Genomic DNA, 20,054 nt, shown 5'->3' with positions numbered 1-20,054 from the left:
GAAAGAGATGATGAGGGAGGAAGGGAGGGAAGAAGGAAGGAAGGGAGAAAGAAAAAGGAAGGAAGGAAGAAAGAAAGGGAGGGAGGGAGGGAAGAAGGAAGGAAATGTTGATCTAAAAAAAAGCAAGAAAAAACGTATCCCTAAAACTATAGGGACTTTGCTAAATATTTGAAGAGGTGAAGAGGTGATCAACCTGAGTGGGAAGTCAGAACAATGTCTTAGAAGAAGTCAATTTTTTTGTATTCTTGCCAAAGAAACACTATGATTAACGTCCCTGTAGCCATCAAGTATTGATCAAAGAACTGACTTGCTTAACCCCTGGGCTGATTTAGAAATCTGAGCAGAAATCATATCTGCTTAGTCCTTGCTTAGAAGATGAGTGGAGGGAAATGGTGAAGTTGTAGGGAGACTGAATGATTGAAAGGAAGAAAAGAAGAGAAAAGAAATCCCAGAAGGAGGAAAGGACAAAATATTTCCTTATTGTTGCCAAGAAAACTAGAATAGAATAGAATAGAATAGAATAGAATAGAATAGAATAGAATAGAATAGAATAGAATAGAATAGAATAGAATAGAATAGAATAGAATAAAAATATGGAATAGAATAGAATAGAATAGAATAGAATAGAATAGAATAGAATAGAATAGAATAGAAAAGAACAGAATAGAATAGAATAAAAAATATGGAATGGAATAGAATAGAATAGAATAGAATAGAATAGAATAGAATAGAATAGAATAGAATAGAATAGAATAAAAAATATGGAATAGAATAGAATAGAATAGAATAGAATAGAATAGAATAGAATAGAATAGAATAAAAATATGGAATGGAATAGAATAGAATAGAATAGAATAGAATAGAATAGAATAGAATAGAATATGGAATAGAATAGAATAGAATAGAATAGAATAGAATAGAATAGAATAAAAAATATGGAATGGAATAGAATAGAATAGAATAGAATAGAATAAAAAATATGGAATAGAATAGAATAGAATAGAATAGAATAGAATAGAATAAAAATATGGAATGGAATAGAATAGAATAGAATAGAATAGAATAGAATAGAATATGGAATAGAATAGAATAGAATAGAATAGAATAGAATAGAATAGAATAGAATAGAATAGAATAAAAAATATGGAATGGAATAGAATAGAATAGAATAGAATAGAATAGAATAAAAAATATGGAATAGAATAGAATAGAATAGAATAGAATAGAATAAAAATATGGAATGGAATAGAATAGAATAGAATAGAATAGAATATGGAATAGAATAGAATAGAATAGAATAGAATAGAATAGAATAGAATAGAATAGAATAGAATAGAATAGAATAGAATAGAATAAAAAATATGGAATGGAATAGAATAGAATAGAATAGAATAGAATAGAATAGAATAAAAAATATGGAATAGAATAGAATAGAATAGAATAGAATAAAAATATGGAATGGAATGGAATAACATAGAATAGAATAGAATAGAATAGAATATGGAATAGAATGGAATAGAATAGAATAGAATAGAATAGAATAGAATAGAATAGAATAGAATAGAATAGAATAGAATAAAAAATATGGAATAGAATAGAATAGAATAGAATAGAATAAAAATATGGAATGGAATGGAATAACATAGAATAGAATAGAATAGAATAGAATATGGAATAGAATGGAATAGAATAGAATAGAATAGAATAGAATAGAATAGAATAGAATAGAATATAGAATAGAATAGTGATAGAATATAGAATAGAATAGAATAGAATAGAATAGAATAGAATAGAATATAGAATAGAATAGAATAGAATAGAATAGAATAGAATATAGAATAGAATAGAATAGAATAGAATAGAATAGAATAGAAAATATGGAATGGAATAGAATAGAATAGAATAGAATAGAATAGAATAGAATAGAATAGAATAGAATAGAATAGAATAGAATAGAATAGAATAAAAATATGGAATGGAATAGAATAGAATAGAATAGAATAGAATAGAATAGAATAGAATAGAATAGAATAGAATAGAATAAAAATATGGAATAGAATAGAATAGAATAGAATAGAATAAAAATATGGAATAGAATAGAATAGAATAGAATAGAATAGAATATGGAATAGAATAGAATAGAATAGAATAGAATAGAATAGAATAAAAAATATGGAATGGAATAGAATAGAATAGAATAGAATAGAAATATGGAATGGAATAGAATAGAATAGAATAGAATAGAATAGAATAGAATAGAATAGAATAGAATAGAATAAAAAATATGGAATGGAATAGAATAGAATAGAATAGAATAGAATAGAATAGAATAGAATAGAATAGAATAGAATAGAATAGAATAGAATAGAAATATGGAATGGAATAGAATAGAATAGAATAGAATAGAATATAGAATAGAATAGTGATAGAATATAGAATAGAATAGAATAGAATAGAATAGAATAGAATATAGAATAGAATAGAATAGAATAGAATATAGAATAGAATAGAATAGAATAGAATAGAATAGAATAGAATAGAATAGAATAGAATAGAATAGAATAGAATAGAACAGAATAGAATAGAATAGAATAGAAAAGAGCTGGAAGGGACCTTGGAGGTCTTCTAGTCCAACCGCCTGATCAAGCAGGGGAACCTAAATCATTTCAGACAAGTGACTGTCAAGCCTCTTCTTAAAATTCTCCAGGGATGGACCGCCCACGATTTCCGGTGGCAATCTGTTCCACTGGTTGATTGTCCTCACTGTCAAGAAGTTTCTCCTTAATTCTAGAATTGCTTCTCTCCTTGATCGGTTTCCAACCATTGTTTCTCCTCCTTCCCTCTGGTGCTTTGGAGAATAACATGACCCCCTTCTTCTTGGTGGCAGCCCCTCAAATACTGGAATAACTGCTATTGTGTCTCCCCTATTTCTTCTTTTCTTCAGACTCCCAAGTCCCGCAGCCGTTCTTTGTATGTTTTGGTCTCCAGGCCTTGGATCATCTTAGTTGCTGTTCTCCGAACTTTTCCCAAACTCTCAACATCTTTTCTTTTTGTAGTATGGGGACCAAAATTGGTTGCAGGATTCGAGGTGTGGTCTTACTAGAAGGATGCTCTCCATGAAGCCCCTGGGATTTGAATTCAAGCTGACGTTGCCTTGTCTTTCTAGAAAGCAGCACGCATCCAGACTGGACAAGGGCCCAGAGCTGAGACTTTAACTGGGTTTCTTAGCGTCGATCCTGTTCCTTCTTTTCTATCCCTATTGTTCGGTTTGGACGATCAGGATTGCCACAATCGAGACGCTTCTATTGAAATGTCTTAAAATAAAGCGAACCAACCCAATTTCATAATAAAAAACATGGGTCCCTAGTTCCCCCCCCCCAGTGTGGGGAAGGATGATAAGGAAACCGCAAAGGCTCTTAAGATAAAGCTCGCTCAAAATACATATCGCTAAAGGATGTGGGCACCGATACTTTAGCAACATCTCTGCTTTATCTGCTTTCGTTCACCTAACTGCATTTCCTGCTTCGGTAGCCAGGCAAAGTGTAAAAAATCATGCTAAAGAGACCTCTGTGGAAATTCTCACTCATCCAGGTCACAGCCGTCCCAAAGGTGCTTTTTTTCTCCAAGAGGCAACTGGATTTTCTTGTTTTTCTTTGAAGACGTTTCGCTTCGCGTAATTGAGAATTTGTTTGGAAATTAGAGAAAGGTGGGAGAATGCAAATAGCAGGTGAAAGTTTTTTTTTTCTTTTCCCTTTTTTTTTTTGAAATTAATATGAATATGGACTGGGATTAAGAAAATTTATTTTGAGTAAAGATCTTTTTTTTGTTTTCCTCTTTTTCTTCTCTACTTTATTTGTAATATTAATATTGTTTGTATTCATTTTATATGAGCTAGAGAGAGATAGAATTTATAGTTTATTGTTGATAATATAGGGGTGTTTATGTTTGTTTTTTGATTTTATGCCCTGTATTTAGCTCTGGGAAGTCGGGGGGGGGGGAGGAGGGAGTGGGGGAGAGGGATAGGGGTGGGGGAGGGGGGGATTAAAGTCAAAATGTATTGTAAAACTTTTTAAATAAAAAAAAAAAACTTCCGGTGTTGGAGGATTCACCACTTCTGGAGGCAGGTTGTTCCACTGGTTAATTGTTCTAACTGTCGGGAAGTTTCTCCTTAGTTCGAGGTTGCTTCTCTCCTTGGTTAGTTTCCATCCGTTGCTTCTTGTCCTGCCTTCAGGCGCACAAGAGATTTGAGTCCAGCCCACTTTGAATTCCACAAAGAGTCTTATCTACCGCCAATTTGCTCGGACCGTTAGTAGCTCAGATTCTTGTAGAAAGCAAGAGCTTGCGAGAAACTTTTACAATCATTTTAAACTGGCTGGGCTTCCCGATTTTCCCAAGCTTGGCGTTAGATAGCGCTCCCCGCAAATTCCAGAGGTTGAAGAGGAAGCGGGTGGAACGTTAAGCACATTGATGCTAAGCACAATGCTAAGCACATTGATGTGTGCTTTAAATTGTAAGCCGCCCTGAGTCTTCGGAGAAGGGCGGGATATAAATGGGATTTTTTTAAAAAAACGGTGGGATTTAAAGCCGGGTATGTCCAACCTTGACAACTTTAAGACTTGCGGACTTCAACTTCCCAGAATTCCTGGCTGACGAATTGTTGTCTTCCGGGTGAGATTCAAGGTACTAGTAATGGTGTTCAAAGCCCTACATGGCAGGGGTCCGGAGTACCTTAGGGAACACCTGCTGCCGGCATCAACTTCCCTTCGCCCTGTGCGTTCCCACAGAGAGGGTCTCCTCAGGGTGCCACCGGTCAGAGAATGTCGATTGGTGGACCCCAGGGGGAGATCCTTCTCTGTGGGCGCCCCGGAACTATGGAATCAGCTACCGGTTGAGCTCCGGACGGCGCCCGATCTTCGCTCCTTCCGTCGCGATCTAAAAACATACTTGTTCGAACAAGCCGGCCTGGCCTGATGGGGGATTGGTGGGGTTTTTACTGTATTTTATTGGGGTTTTACTATGTATTAATTGTTTTTTAGTGGACATGTATTTAATCATTTTTTAACTTTTGTAATTCTGTGTTTTTTATTCTTGCCCTGTTCACCGCCCTGAGTCCTTCGGGAGAAGGGCGGTATAGAAATATTATTAAATAAATAAATAAATAAATAAATAAATAAGAGTCGAAGTCCAAAAGTCTTAAAGTTGACAAAGTTGGGCATTACCCTGCTTTAAAAAAAATGGGGCTGGAAAAGATCACGTAAAGTGTTAATACCACTTTACAAGGCCTTGGGAAGACCACACTTGGAATACTGCATCCAGTTTTGGTTGCCACGATGTAAAAAAGATGTCGAGACTCTAGAAAGAGTGCAGAGAAGAGCAACAAAGATGATCGGGGGACTGGAGGCTAAAACATATAAGGAACGGTTGCTGGAATTGGGTATGTCTAGTTTAATGAAGAGAAGGACGAGGGGGGACAGGATAGCAGTCTTCCAGTATCTCAGGGGCTGCCCCAAAGAAGAGGGAGTCAAGCTATTCTCCAAAGCCTCTGAAGAAGCAACGGATGGAAACTAGTCAAGGAGAGAAGCAACCTGGAACTAAGGAGGAATTTCCTGACAGTCAGAGCAATTGACCAGTGGAACAACCTGCCTCCAGAAGCGGTAAATGCTCCAACACTGGAGGTTTTTAAGAAGAGACTGGACAGCCATTTGTCTGAAATGCAGGGTTTTTTTTGTCATAAAACGGTCAGAACTGAGTTCCGGCACCTTTTTTTGGGTGGAACCTTGTAGGGTAGGCAAGGCGGGTTGTATGACATGTGTGAGTTCCGGCACCTTTTTCTTTTACAAAAAAAGCACTGCTGAAATGGTATAGGGTTTCCTGCCTGAGCAGGGGGTTGGACTAGATGACCTCCAAGGTCCCTTCCAACTTTATTATTATTATTATTATTATTATTATTATTATTATTATTATTATTATTATTATTATTATTATTATTAATAATCATTGCACAGTCAGCCAGATGTTCAGACTGGCATTTTTGTCTACCTCTTGAGTCCTTACCAAGGACATGGGATTGTTGTTGTTGTTAGTTGCGAAGTCGTGTCCGACCCATCGCGACCCTATGGACAATGTTCCTCCAGGCTTTCCTGTCCTCTACCATCTTCTGGAGTCCATTTAAGCTCACGCCTACTGCTTCAGTGACTCCATCCAGCCACCTCATTCTCTGTCGTCCCCTTCTTCTATTGCCCTCAATCTCAAAACCCTATGGACAGTACCAAAAGGACATGGGATATTGATTATTATTATTATCAATATTATTATTATCAATATTATCAATATTATCAATATTATTATTATTATTATTATTATTATTATTATTATTATTATTATTGCAAATGGGAAGGGTGCGGGTGTGTCAAAGCTGGAGGTTAGACCCTTACTCTCACGTGCTCCCTACCTCCCCAAACGTGGGTAACCCTGTCCTCCACTTTGAGCAATTCCTAGTCTTGAGAAATTCGGGGAAAATAATAAAAATAATAATGAAGGAGACCGTGACGTGTCTCTTCCCTAAGGCTGCCGAGGAAAAAGCACGGATGCCGTCAGAAAGAGTCAAGCGGAACTCAAGGGCATCTGGACCTTTTCTAGGCTTCCCAAACAGACAGAAGTTTGGAAAAGCAATGGTCTAAAGAGACTCCAGGCTCCGTCTGTCTGTCGGCGGGAGAGCTCTCGGAAAATGGAACAGACTGGGATGCCATCTGGCATGGGAAGAAAAAGCCAAGAAAAGGGAAGGTTTTGCTCAAAAAGAGATTCGGGTCCAGCGGCCGAGGGCTGCAGAGGGAAAGGTGTCTATGGGGATTCTCAGTCGTCTGGCTGATCGTTATCCCAAAGATGTGTTGTTGTTGTTGTTGTTTTCACGAGGCCTCTGGGCTTCCTGGAGGCCACTGGACTTTCTTGTTTCTCCTTTGAAGACATTTCGCTTCTCATCCAAGAAGCTTCCTCAGCTCTAACTGAATGGTGGGGGAAGGGGAGGATTTATACTCCTCGCAGACCGCTTTTTCAAGAACGCAAATGACCAGCTGTTGCAAGGAATACAGTAGGGGCCAAAATGGTGGAAACCTTTTGGGAAAAGTGTACGGTACAAAAAGGCCGCCTTCGGTTAAGTTCCCACCCATTTTTCCTTCTAATTTCTTTATAACTGTAGCCTTGTTCGCGGAATAATACTATTTTACGCCGCTTTCTGGGCAACCAGTCAACTCTTGACACCGTGGCCTTAAGTTTATTACGTTTTACAAGCTCACTAAGTGAAAGGACACACACACACAAAAAAACCCAAACAACTTGATAACGATCACGTAACACACTGACAAATGTCCTCCCCTCAGCTTCAATACAGGACATCGATCACTGGATCCTACTGTGATCCGATTGGCTCATTGCCAAAACAAGATGACGCCCGATTGGCTCTCTAAACGCTCACGCTCATTGGCTACGATCGGATGAAGGAAAGCTACCCGAGATCAACCTAAGCAAGTTGTGCTTCCTTTTTCTGGTGATTCGGCTATAACGTTTCATAGAATGCAGGACAGATAATTGAACAAACGTTGGTTGCATTGCGTTCTTCATTAAATTATCTTTCCATTGGTATATAATTTTATGGTACCTCTTCAAAAAAAAAAAGTGGTGTTATTAGCCATCAAACCTCGAAAATACACTTTCCCCAAAAGGTTTCCGCAATTTTGGACGCTGCTGTATATAAATCCTTCCTGTTCCCCACCATCCAGTCAGAGCTGAAGAAGCTTCCTGGAGGAGAAGCGAAATGTCTTCCAAGAAGAAGCAAGAAAGTCCAGTTGCCTCGTGAAAAAAAGAACTTTTGGGATTCTTGAAAGATGTCTCCCAGTGGGTCCCTATTAGAAGAGACCTGGGCTGTGGTTCCGAATGTCGGCAGCTTCTCCATTCTAAGCCTCCTTCTCCATCACTTGACCCGGAACAGAATAATACAGTTGGAAGGGACCTTAGAGGTCTTCTAATCTAGAACTGGATTCCATATTCGAGTGTGTCCTCAACAGGCATCTTCTCTGGTCACTGCTGGTAAAGAGCTTGGAAAGGATTCTAGAAGTCATGCTTTGAGAGCTTTCCGCTAACTTACCAATTTTGGAGAAAGCCCTGGAGATATGAAGACCACATGTTGACTTGGCTGTGCTCTATTATCTTAAAAATCAAGGGTCTCCAAACTTGGCGACATTAAAGCTTGACGACTTCAACTCCCAGAATTCCTCAGCCAGTCAAGCTGGCTGGGGAATTCTCAGAGTTGAAGTCCACAAGTCTTCAAGTCGCCACATTTGGAGACCCTTGTCCTAAATCAATGAGCACCTTTTCCTTGGCTGATCGTAGGAACCAGGTTTGGGATTGTCCTCTAAAAACACCTCAACATTTCTCAGGGGAAGGCCATCAAAACATCTAGAGATGTTCAACTGTAGCACCATCCTGCGGTTGGTATAATCTCCCTAAGCCTATCTCTGCTTATCTCTTATCTCTTTGCTACCCGAAGGACCTTTTTTCGCTTGCAGTCTTTGGATCTGAGGAATACCTTTAAAAATAATGAAACAAGAATTGCTTCCTAGTGGTTCTGCTGATTGTGCTGTCATATTTCCGACGCGTGGGCTTTTCAAGTGACTCTGAGGCACTGTTTACCTTACAAGTCCTTTATTAGCCTAATACACCGGCAAATGCTTGCTCGAAAGAAGCTGGAATCTGAAATCTCCGCCCCCTTGCACAATATATTAAAACACAATTCTCCACCTTTCTAATTTTGTCATTAATCACATTCTCCAATTAATTTAAAGAATCAGTTTCCCTTCTGTTAGAAGACCCACCAAAGCCTTATCTTCTTTAGGGAGAGAAATGGCCTTGAAGGTGCATACCTACTCATTTTTATTTTTATTTTAATCCCATTTATATCCCGCCCTTCTCCAAAGACTCAGGGCGGCTTACAATTTAAGCACAAACCAATGTGCTTAGCAATAGCCTTCATTCTATGTATATGTCTGCTTATTAGGGCTTTTGGGCCCCCCCAAGTGGCATTATTACAAAGTCAGCTTAATTGCCCCCAACAATCTGGGTCCTCATTTTACCTACCTCAGAAGGATGGAAGGCTGAGTCAACCTGGAGCCTGGTGGGACGCGAACCTGCACTAATTGCAGGCAGCTGGTGTTACTTAAGGAGGCATTAGCCCACTGCACCACCAAGGCTCCTCCCAACCCTAAACTCAATCTCTTAAAGCAATAATAATAATAATAATAATAATAATAATAATAATAATAATAATAATAATAATAATAATAATAATAATAATAAAAGTTGGAAGGGACCTTGGAGGTCATCTAGTCCAACCCTCTGCTCAGGCAGGAAACCCTATACCATTTCAGGCAAATGGCTGTCCAGTCTCTTCTTAAAAACTTCCAGTGTTGGAGCATTCACCACTTCTGGAGGCAGGTTGTTCCACTGGTTAATTGTTCTCATTGTCAAGAAGTTTCTCCTTAGTTCTAGGTTGCTTCTCTCCTTGGTTAGTTTCCATCTGTTGCTTCTTGTCCTCCCTTCAGGTGCTTTGGAGAATAGCTTGACTCCCTCTTCTTTGGGGCAGCCCCTGACATATTGGAACACTGCTATCATGTCACCCCTCTCTCTTCTCTTCGTTAATACACAAGTTTAACATATGAAACGGCTACTTCTTGTCAAGCAATAACACTTGATGTTAGCAGCGTTGACATGTGCATTAAAAGCCAACGTGAAACTCTGGAAGAATGCCGCTCAAGTAGAATGCTAATGTCGTGTAGCAGATCAGATTGTATTTATGCATCACGGTGAATTAATTCAACCGCTTGCCCTTAGCGACCAACAGGGTTGAAAAACTGTTTGCCACCCCCCAGAAGTGCTTAAGAATTAGGCAATGCCCTTTTGAAGGTCTGCCTGGCTGTTAGATCTGGGTGATTCCCCCAAATCCAATTTTCATGACTTCAAGCTTACACCCAACAATGCTTTTTTTTTTAACCACTGAGCACACTTCTTTGTGCCTTCCAATCATACTTCCCCATCATTACTCTGTGTGAATAATTTTCTGTTCCATTGCTTTGCAAAAGGAGAGCCCGTTCAAGTATGAAGTCAGGCCAGGATGATTAAGAAAAAAAATTAGAGATTTTCACCGTGCCAGAAAGCTATTTCAGTTCCAAAACTTGGAATTTTATGACTCCTTCTTGGGCAACATCAAAGTCATCTTTTAGTGCGAAACCTGGTGAGTGTTTCTGGGCAAATTCTTTGGGTGTGTAGAAATTTCTTGCCCTTTGCTCTCTCTTCTGGGACTTTTTAGTCCTGCCCAGACTCAAAATCACATGAAGTATTAGTACTGCTTTGTAAAGCCTTAGTAAGGCCACACCTGGAATACTGCATCCGGTTTTGGTCACCGCATTACAAAAAAAAAAAGATGTTGAGATGTTGGGAAAAGTGCAGAGAAGAGCAACAAAGATGATCAAAGGCCTGGAGACCAAAACATATGAAGAACGGTTGGAGGAGTTGGGGATGGTCAGTCTAGAGAAAAGAAGGACTGGGGGTGCCATGATAGCAGTCTTCCAGTATTTGAGGGGCTGAGGGGTTAAAATTTATTTTCCAAAGCACCAGAAAGGAAAAAAAGAAGTCTTGTTTAGTTTAATAAAAAGAAGGACCAAGGGGGACATGACAGTAGTCTTCCAATACTTTATTTATTTTATTATTTATTTATTAATTTAATTTGTATACCGCCCTTCTCCCGGAGGACTCAGGGCGGTGAACAGGGCAATACATAATAAACACAAGATACAAAAATTAAAAATTATTAAAATGTAATTAAACAGCGATGCCTGTAATAAATTAGTACAAATTAAAAGTTAAGACCAATTTATAAAACCCAACCCCATCCCATCAGGTCAGGCCGGCCTGTTCAAAAAGGTGGGTATTAAGATCGCGCCGGAAGGAGCGGAGATCAGGCGCCATCCGGAGCTCGACCAGAAGATGGTTCCATAAATCCGGCGCGCCTACAGAGAACGCCCTCCCCCTGGGGGCCACCAGTCGGCATTCTTTGACCGGTGGCACCCTGAGGAGGCCCTCTCTGTGGGAGCGTATTGGGCGGAGGGAAGTTGATGCCGGCCGCAGGTGCTCCCCAAGGTATTCCGGACCCATGCCATGTAGGGCTTTGTAGGTCATTACTAACACCTTGAACCTTGAGAGGTTACCCCAAAGAAGAGGGAGTCAAGCTCTTCTCCAAAGCGCCAGAAGGCAGGACAAGAAGCAACGGATGGAAACTCATCAAGGAGAGAAGCAACCTGGAATTAAGCAGAAACTTCTTAACAGTGAGGACAATTAACTGGTGGAACAGTGTGCCTTCAGACGTTGTGGGTGCTTCATCACTCGAGGTTTTTAAGAAGAGACCGGACAGCTACTTGTCTGAAATGATACAGTGCCTCCTGCCTGAGCAGGGGGCTGGACTAGAAGACCACCAAGGTCCCTTCCAGCTATATTCTGATTCAACAGCTGTAAGATTTCAGAGTGGTCTGCCATCCATATATTAGGATGGCTTTATCTGGTTTAGCTTCTGAGTCTGGAGCCTCAACCTGTGAAGACTTCAGTCATGATCTACAACATAGAAGAATAGGACAGGAAGGGACCTTGGAGGTCTTCTAGTCCAGCCCTCTGCTCAAGCAGGAGACCCTATACCTTTCCAGACAAGTGGCTGTCCAGTCTCTTCTTGAAAATCTCCAGTGACGGGATGGGGCATCCACAATTCCACAACTCTCATTGTCTGTGGAGTTTCTCAGTCATCCAGGTCATAGAAAAAGCATCTCCACTGATGAATTTTTCTCACTGTCAGGAAATTTGCCTTCTTTCCAGGATGAATCTCCCTCTGGCTGCTTCCGCCCTTGGCTTCTTGACCTGCCCTTAAGTGCTATGGAAAGTAAATCGACCTCCTCTTCTCTGTGGCCACCCTTCCAATACTGGCAGTTGATACCAGATCTCCCGTAATCATTCTGTTCATTAGGCTAGCCCAGGGGTAGGCAACCTTGGCTCCTTTATGACTCATGGACTTCAACTCCCAGAATTCCTGAGCCAGCATGGTTCAGCTTGGAAACTTCTCCCTTCCTCCACAGCATGGCTGGCTCAGGAATTCTGGGAGTTGAAGTCCACGAGTCATAAAGCGGCCTAGGCCTAGGCCAGGGGTAGGCAACCTTGGCTCCTTTATGTCTTGTGGACGTCAACTCCCAGAATTCCTCAGCTAGCCATGCTGAGGGGAAAGGGAGAGGTTTCCAAGCTGAGCCATGCTGGCTGAGGAATTCTGGGAGTTGAAGTCCACAAGTCATGAAGGGAGCCATAGTTTCCCCATGCTGGCTCAGGAATTCTGGGAGTTGAAGTCCACGAGTCATAAAAGAGCCAAGGCTGCCTACCCCTGGGCTAGACAGGTCTAGTTCCTTAGCTGTTCATCATATTATTTAGCTTCCAGACTCCTGATCAGCTGATCAGATCCCCGATAAACACTGAACCTATCAGCGTATTTGCCACAAAGAAGAATGTTTGTGTGTGTGTGTGTGTGTGTGTGTGAAATTATTTTCCAAAGCACCAGAAGGCAGGAAACAATGGAAGGAAAGTAATCAAGGAGAGAAGCAACCTGGAATTAAGGAGAAACTTCCTAATGGTGAGGACAATTAACCAGTGGAACAACCTGCCTCCAGAAGTGGTGGGTGCTGCATCACTGGAGGTTTTTAAGTAGAGACTGGACAGCCATTTGTCTGAAATGGTATAGGGCAGGGGTCAGCAACCTGAAACAGTGAAAGAGCCACTCGGAACCGGTTCCCTCACAAAAGGGAAAACTGGGAGCCGCAAAAAATGTGTGCGCATGCGCGTACATGCGCGCATGCACAGAACAGGGTTTGACTGAAGAGTGGAGCCAAGGCGAGATATGCACCTACCCTGCATATTTGAATTGATTGGTTGAACTTTTTTAGTCCCACTTTTTTTTTTGGACTGCACATGGCAGAGGACTGGGAGCCGCATGCGGCTCCGGAGCCGTGGGTTGCAGACCTGTGGTATAGGGTCTCCTGCTTGAGCAGGGGGTTGGACTAGAAGACCTCCAAGGTCCCTTCCAGCTCTGTTCTTCCGTTAAACGTCCCCACCACCCAACTGAAGGAAGGAGACGACAGCCTTCTTAAACTTTGTTGCTCGTCTCTTCACTCTTTCTTTCTGGGATCATGATACTGTTGAAGGAAAAGTCTTCATCATGGTTCAGTCCAAGCCGGGGATAAACAACATGGCGACTGCTTTAGGAAGAAGGTTGCAGTTTATTGAAGAGGAGAGCCAGACGGGAAGATGGCTCTGGAAGAAAAGAGAACGAGCACATGTAGGGAGTGGGTTTTTATACCCTCTGGAGCCTTTTGTTTGGAGGTTGTTTCCTGTTCCTGTTTGAGGCTTTGCATTTCCTGTGTCCTGAGTCTGGGCGTGCCCTTTGGCATCTGTGGGTTAATCCTATAATGTCCTGTCTTAGAGTTTGGGTGGGGTATGTAGATTTTAGGGTGTCTTTGTCTTCTAGCTGGGAGCCTCCAACTTTCCTGGATGGTTTACATCTGCATTTCTACAGAGCTGGTTTCTGCTTGGGGGGGGGGAGGGAGACTTGGGGCTATTAAGAAAAACTGGCCATGCTTTTCTGCCCCTTTAAGATCCTTTGAGGAAATACACTGCTCAAAAATAAATAAATAAAGGGAACAGAAAATAAGACATCTTACTATTAAATACAGTACATCGTGTTGTTTAAGTGTTCCCTTTATTTTTTTGAACAGTATGTATTTTTCTGCCCTTTTAATATTTCCTTCTCTGGGGGGGGGCTGACTTCCCACAATACAAAAAAGGATGCTGAGGACCTCAGTGTCTTTTTTTGTATTCATGATCCCATCATTAACCGTCCCGGGTCTAAAACTGCTTTCAATAGGAACAAGCTTGGGTTTTGTTTGTTTTTTTGCAATCCAAAGACATTCAACCAGCAATGTGCACAGAGGGGTTGCATCCTTTTTGCCAAGCATCCTTAAAGCCGGAAGACACCGGTTGAAGGTCAGCCGGGAAGCTTGCGAGAATGAAGCCCGTCCGGGCCCGTCGGGGAGACAAGAATTCCTGTGGCATTTAGTTCCTGATGAATAATTTAGTTCCTCGCAGTGAGAACTCAGGGGTTGAGTGACCCCGAGTATTCAGAGGAGACCTACCAGGATAAGAATAACTCCAGAAGACAAAACAAACCAGGACAGAAGAGTCAACTTCGAGTCTTGTGAAAAGCAGAGACGGAGAAGATGGGGAAGATAAGAACGGAGACTCCTCCGGATAAGTCTTCAAACTTGCCCTTGAATTATTTATTTATTTATTTATTTATTTATTTTTTTGCTAGAAGTGCAAATTTTGCTGCATTTCACCGCCGCTCATGTCTCCCACAAGGGGGCAAAGTGTTGATGTGTGTTTGTATTTTGGAATGTCCTTCTATTTTATTCATTTTTGCAGTTCGCCAGTCGGCCAAATTCAGGAGAAGCCTCCTAACAGCGAGGACAATTAACCAGTGGAGCAGCTGGCCACCAGAGGTTGCGGAGGTTTTTCAGAAGGGACTGGAGAGCCATTTTGTTTGAAACGGTATAGGGTCTCCTGCCTGAGCAGGGGGTTGGACTAGATGACCTCCAAGGTCTCTTCCAGCTCTATTCTGATGGATCGATTGATTGAACAATCTCAGTGGGAGAGGACAGAGAGAAACAAAAGAGTTAAATAAAGGAAATTTGGGGGGAATTGAATATCGAATATTGGCTGGCAAACCGTACTCAACGAGTAGTCCTCAATGGCACCACATCCACACGGAGAGAAGTAAGCACTGGGTACCACAAGGTTCTGTCTTAACCTCAGTACTCTTTCAATTTCTTCATCAATGACTTAGACGAGAGAATGGAAGGGGAACTCATCAAATTTGCAGATGACACTAAACTGGCAGGAGTAGCCGACAGCCCAGAAGACAAACTCAGAATCCAAACAAGATCTTGACAAACTTGAACGATGGGCCCTATCCAACAAAATGAGTTTCAATGTGGAGAAAAGCAAAGTCTTACACTTAGGCAGGAAAAATCAAAGGTACAAGTACAGATTGGGTGAGACCCGGGTCAAAAACAGCAAATGTGAGAGGGACATCGGAGTCCTAGAGGCCGATCACTTGAACATGAGCCAGCAGTGTGCCGCAGCAGCCAAAAAAGCTACGTATATACTTGAGTATAAGCCGACTCGAGTATAAGCCGAGACCCCAAATTTCACCCCCAAAAACTGGAAAAAGTTGTTGACTCGAGTATAAGCCGATCCGCCGTTCTGCAAGCCTCTGCCGCCAGCAGAGGCTCGATCCGCCATTTTGCAAGCCTGAATACACAAGAATACCCTGTGTGGCCTTGGCTCTCCGGGAAGCCCTGGCTGTCCGCTTCCTCGCTCCACGTGCGTTCCCCGGGCAAATCGCGGTGCCCAGCAGGCGAGGAAACACGCCTGCTCCAGTCGCCCCCCCTTCCCTCAGGAGACGCGAAGCAAGTGACCGCCCAGAGCTTACCGAGGACTTGCTTCGGTGCTTCCAGGATCGCGCGCACCTCTCCCAAGCCGCCGCCCGGAGACCTACCGAAGTTTGGGGAGGTTTGGGGAGGTGCGCGCGCACCTCCACAAACCTCCCCAAACGTCGGCAGGTCTCCGTTCCTCTGCGCCCTGCCTGCCTGCTTCTTTCCACAGCGGAAAGAAGCAGGCAGGCAGGGGGCGGAGGAACGGGGACCCGGCGACGTTTGGGGAGGTTTGGGCGCCTCCCCAAACATCCCCAAACGTCGCCGGGTCTCCGTTCCTCTGTGCCCTGCCTGCCTGCTTCTTTCCACAGCGGAAAGAAGCAGGCTGGCAGGGGGCGGAGGAACGGAGACCCGGCGACGTTTGGGGAGGTTTGGGCGCCTCCCCAAACATCCCCAAACGTCGCCGGGTCTCCGTTCCTCTGTGCCCTGCCTGCCTGCTTCTTTCCACAGCAGAAAGAAGCAGGCTGGCAGGGGGCGGAGGAACGGAGACCCGGCGACGTTTGGGGAGGTTTGGGCACCTCCCCAAACATCCCCAAACGTCGCCGGGTCTCCGTTCCTCTGTGCCCTGCCTGCCTGCTTCTTTCCACAGCGGAAAGAAGCAGGCTGGCAGGGGGCGGAGGAACGGAGACCCGGCGACGTTTGGGGAGGTTTGGGCGCCTCCCCAAATATCCCCAAACGTCGCCGGGTCTCCGTTCCTCTGTGCCCTGCCTGCCTGCTTCTTTCCACAGCAGAAAGAAGCAGGCTGGCAGGGGGCGGAGGAACGGAGACCCGGCGACGTTTGGGGAGGTTTGGGCGCCTCCCCAAACATCCCCAAACGTCGCCGGGTCTCCGTTCCTCTGTGCCCTGCCTGCCTGCTTCTTTCCACAGCGGAAAGAAGCAGGCTGGCAGGGGGCGGAGGAACGGAGACCCGGCTTCGTTTGGGGAGGTTTGGGGAGGTGCGCGCGCACCTCCCCAAACCTCCCCAAACTTCGGCAGGTCTCCGGACGGCGGCTTGGGAGAGGTGAGCGCGATCCCGGAAGCTCCAAAGCCTCCGCCGCGCACAAGTCCTCGGTAAGTTTTTTTGTTGACTGGAGTATAAGCCGAAGTGGAATTTTTCAGCTCAAAAAGTGGGCTGAAAAATTCGGCTTATACTCAAGTATATACGGTAATACAATTGTGGGTTGTATAAACCGAGACATGGAATCAAGATCACACGAAGGATTTTTACCGGTTTATAAAACCCTAGTAGGGCAACACCTGGAATACTGCAGCCAGTTTTGGTCACCATGTCACAAAAAAGATGTTGAGAGTTTGGAAAAAAAAGTTCAGAGAAGAGCAACTAAGATGATCCAAGGCCTGGAGACCAAAACATATGAAAAAAGGGTTGCAGGACTTGGGTTCGGCTAGTCTAAAGAAAAGAAGAAATAGGGGAGACATGATAGCAGTGTTCCAGTATTTGAGGGGCTGCCACAAAGATGAGGGGGTCACGTTACTCTCCAAAGCACCAGAGGGAAGGGCGAGAAACAATGGTTGGAAACTGACCAAAGAGAGAAGCAACCTGGAATTAAGGAGAAACTTCCTAACAGTGAGGACAATCAACCAGTGGAACAGCTTGCCACCAGAAATCGTTGGCGCTCCATCAGTGGAGATTGTAAAGAAGAGACTGGACAGTCACTTGTCTGAGACGGTGTAGGTTCTCCTGCTCAAGCAGGGGGCTGGACTAGAAGACCTCCAAGGTCCCTTCCAGCTCTATTCTATTCTATTCTATTCTATTCTATTCTATTCTATTCTATTCTATTCTATTCTATTCTATTCTATTCTATTCTATTCTATTCTATTCTATTCTATTCTATTCTATTCTATTCTATTTCTATCATTATTCTATTCTATTCTATTCTATTCTATTCTATTCTATTCTATTCTATTCTATTCTATTCTATTCTATTCTATTCCATTCCATTCCATTCCATTCCATTCCATTCCATTCCATTCCATTCTATTCCATTCTATTCTATTCTATTCTATTCTATTCTATTCTATTCTATTCTATTCTATTCTATTCTATTCTATTCTATTCTATTTCTATCATTATTCTATTCTATTCTATTCTATTCTATTCTATTCTATTCTATTCTATTCTATTCTATTCTATTCTATTCTATTCTATTCTATTCTATTCTATTCCATTCCATTCCATTCCATTCCATTCCATTCCATTCCATTCCATTCCATTCCATTCCATTCCATTCTATTCTATTCTATTCTATTCTATTCTATTCTATTCTATTCTATTCTATTCTATTCTATTCTATTCTATTCTATTCTATTCTATTCTATTCTATTCTATTCTATTCTATTCTATTTCTATCATTATTCTATTCTATTCTATTCTATTCTATTCTATTCTATTCTATTCTATTCTATTCTATTCTATTCTATTCTATTCTATTCTATTCTATTCCATTCCATTCCATTCCATTCCATTCCATTCCATTCCATTCCATTCCATTCCATTCCATTCCATTCCATTCTATTCTATTCTATTCTATTCTATTCTATTCTATTCTATTCTATTCTATTCTATTCTATTCTCCCATTTCATGGTGGCTACTTGTACATTCATACCTTATTTTCTTGGCTGAATTACAAGGAACCCTCAATTTACTAACGATCCCTTGGAAATTGCAACGGTGCTGAAAAAAATGATTTTCATGCAACGGGGGCAGCATCCCCATGGTCCCTTGACAAAAATCCAGGCACTCGGCAACTGGCAGGTGCTTATGACGGTTGCCAGCTTCCCACCGTCATGTGATCGCCACTTGTCACTTTCCCAGCCAGCTTCCTGCAAGCAAACTCAATGGGAGGAGCTAGATTTGCTTATCGATAACCATGTGATTCAATTTCACAACCGCTGTGATTTGCTTAGCAACTGTGGCAAAAAAAGCTCATAAAACGGGGCACAGTTCCTTAACGAGCCCTTTGCTTAACAATGGAAAGTTTACGCTCAGTTGTCGTCGTAAGTCGAGGATCACCTGTACTTTATTTCTGCGAGCCATATAGGACACCAGATGCCTTTTTTTTTTTTTTGGAGCCTGGAGTCCTTTCCAATCATGCCAATCAATTTTGACAAAGCAGCGGTCAAATTATTGGGTTTCCGGTTATTTTGTGATAGAAAAGACAACGAAGTCTTCCAAAGGACTTAAAAAGCAGGGTTTTTTCTCCCCTCCCCGTGTCCAGTCCTTGGGGGGGGGGGTGAGGTCCTTCCCAAACCAGATTCATGTTCTCCTTACTAAAACCACCCAGATTGACCTGGGTCGGATTTCGAATCCTTGCTTTGCGCATCATTTGTTGGAATGCACACTTTGTTCTTGGGCGAAAGTTGGATTCTGTTGACCCGAGACTTCTGAAGAACTTCATAACTTTTTCTCAAAAATTGGTGTTAGGAGAGCTATTACTGAGCACCACCCTGGAATGTTCTCTGCCGTTACGATTGCTTGCTTGTTTTCTGTCTCCGTAGTAGGAGACGCTTGTGTTTTGCTGTCTTGTCCTCCGGATGTTTGAAAATGTCTTTCAGATTTTCATGGTGAAGATTCGGCGTTCCCTCAGCGGGAGAGAGAGAGAGAGAGAGATAGCGGTGGCGTTGCTACCAGGTCTCTGAGTTCCTTGGTCTTCTCTTGAGCTTGGTTGTTTTCTGGCGGGCATTTCATTACCAATCATCAGTGCTAGAAGGGACGGAGGTTTGCAGAGCAGGGGAAGAGGAGGAGGAGGAGGAGGAGGAGGAGGAGGAGGAGGAGGAGGAGGAGGAGGAGGAGGAGGAGGAGGAGAAGGACTGTGGGGTCCTTGGTGTTCTCTGAGCTTGGTGGTTTTCTTGCAGACATTTCATTACCAAACTAGGTAACATCATCAGTGCTAGAAGAAGGGGGAGGAGGAGGAGGAGGAGGAGGAGAAGGAGAAGAAGAAGAAGAAGAAGAAGAAGAAGAAGAAGAAGAAGAAGAAGAAGAAGAAGAAGAAGAAGAAGAAGAAGAAGAAGAAGAACAACAACAACAACAACAACAACAACAACAACAACAACAACAACAACAATACATGTGGGGTCCTTGGTGCTCTCTGAGCTTGGTGGTTTTCTTGCAGATGTTTCATTACTAAACTAGGTAACATCATCTGTGCTAGAAGGGAGGGGGGTTTGCAGAGCAGGAGAAGAGGAGGAGGAGGAGGAGGAGGAAGAGGAGGAGGAGGAGGAGGAGGAGGAGGAGGAACTGTAGAGTTCTTCATTCTCTCTGAGCTTGGTTGTTTTCTGGCAGACATTTCATTACCAAACTAGGTAGCATCATCAGTGCTACAAGGGAGGGAGGGTTGCAGAGCAGAGCAAATCTTCCTCACAAGTCATAAAAGGGCCGGGTTTGAAGGCCCCTTGAGCTAAAACAAGAGACTTCACAATTCTCCCAATAATAT

This window comes from Vipera ursinii (assembly GCF_947247035.1).
Source record: "Vipera ursinii genome assembly, chromosome: 7".
Taxonomy (NCBI): domain Eukaryota; kingdom Metazoa; phylum Chordata; class Lepidosauria; order Squamata; family Viperidae; genus Vipera; species Vipera ursinii.
This window is presented reverse-complemented; position numbering follows the sequence as displayed.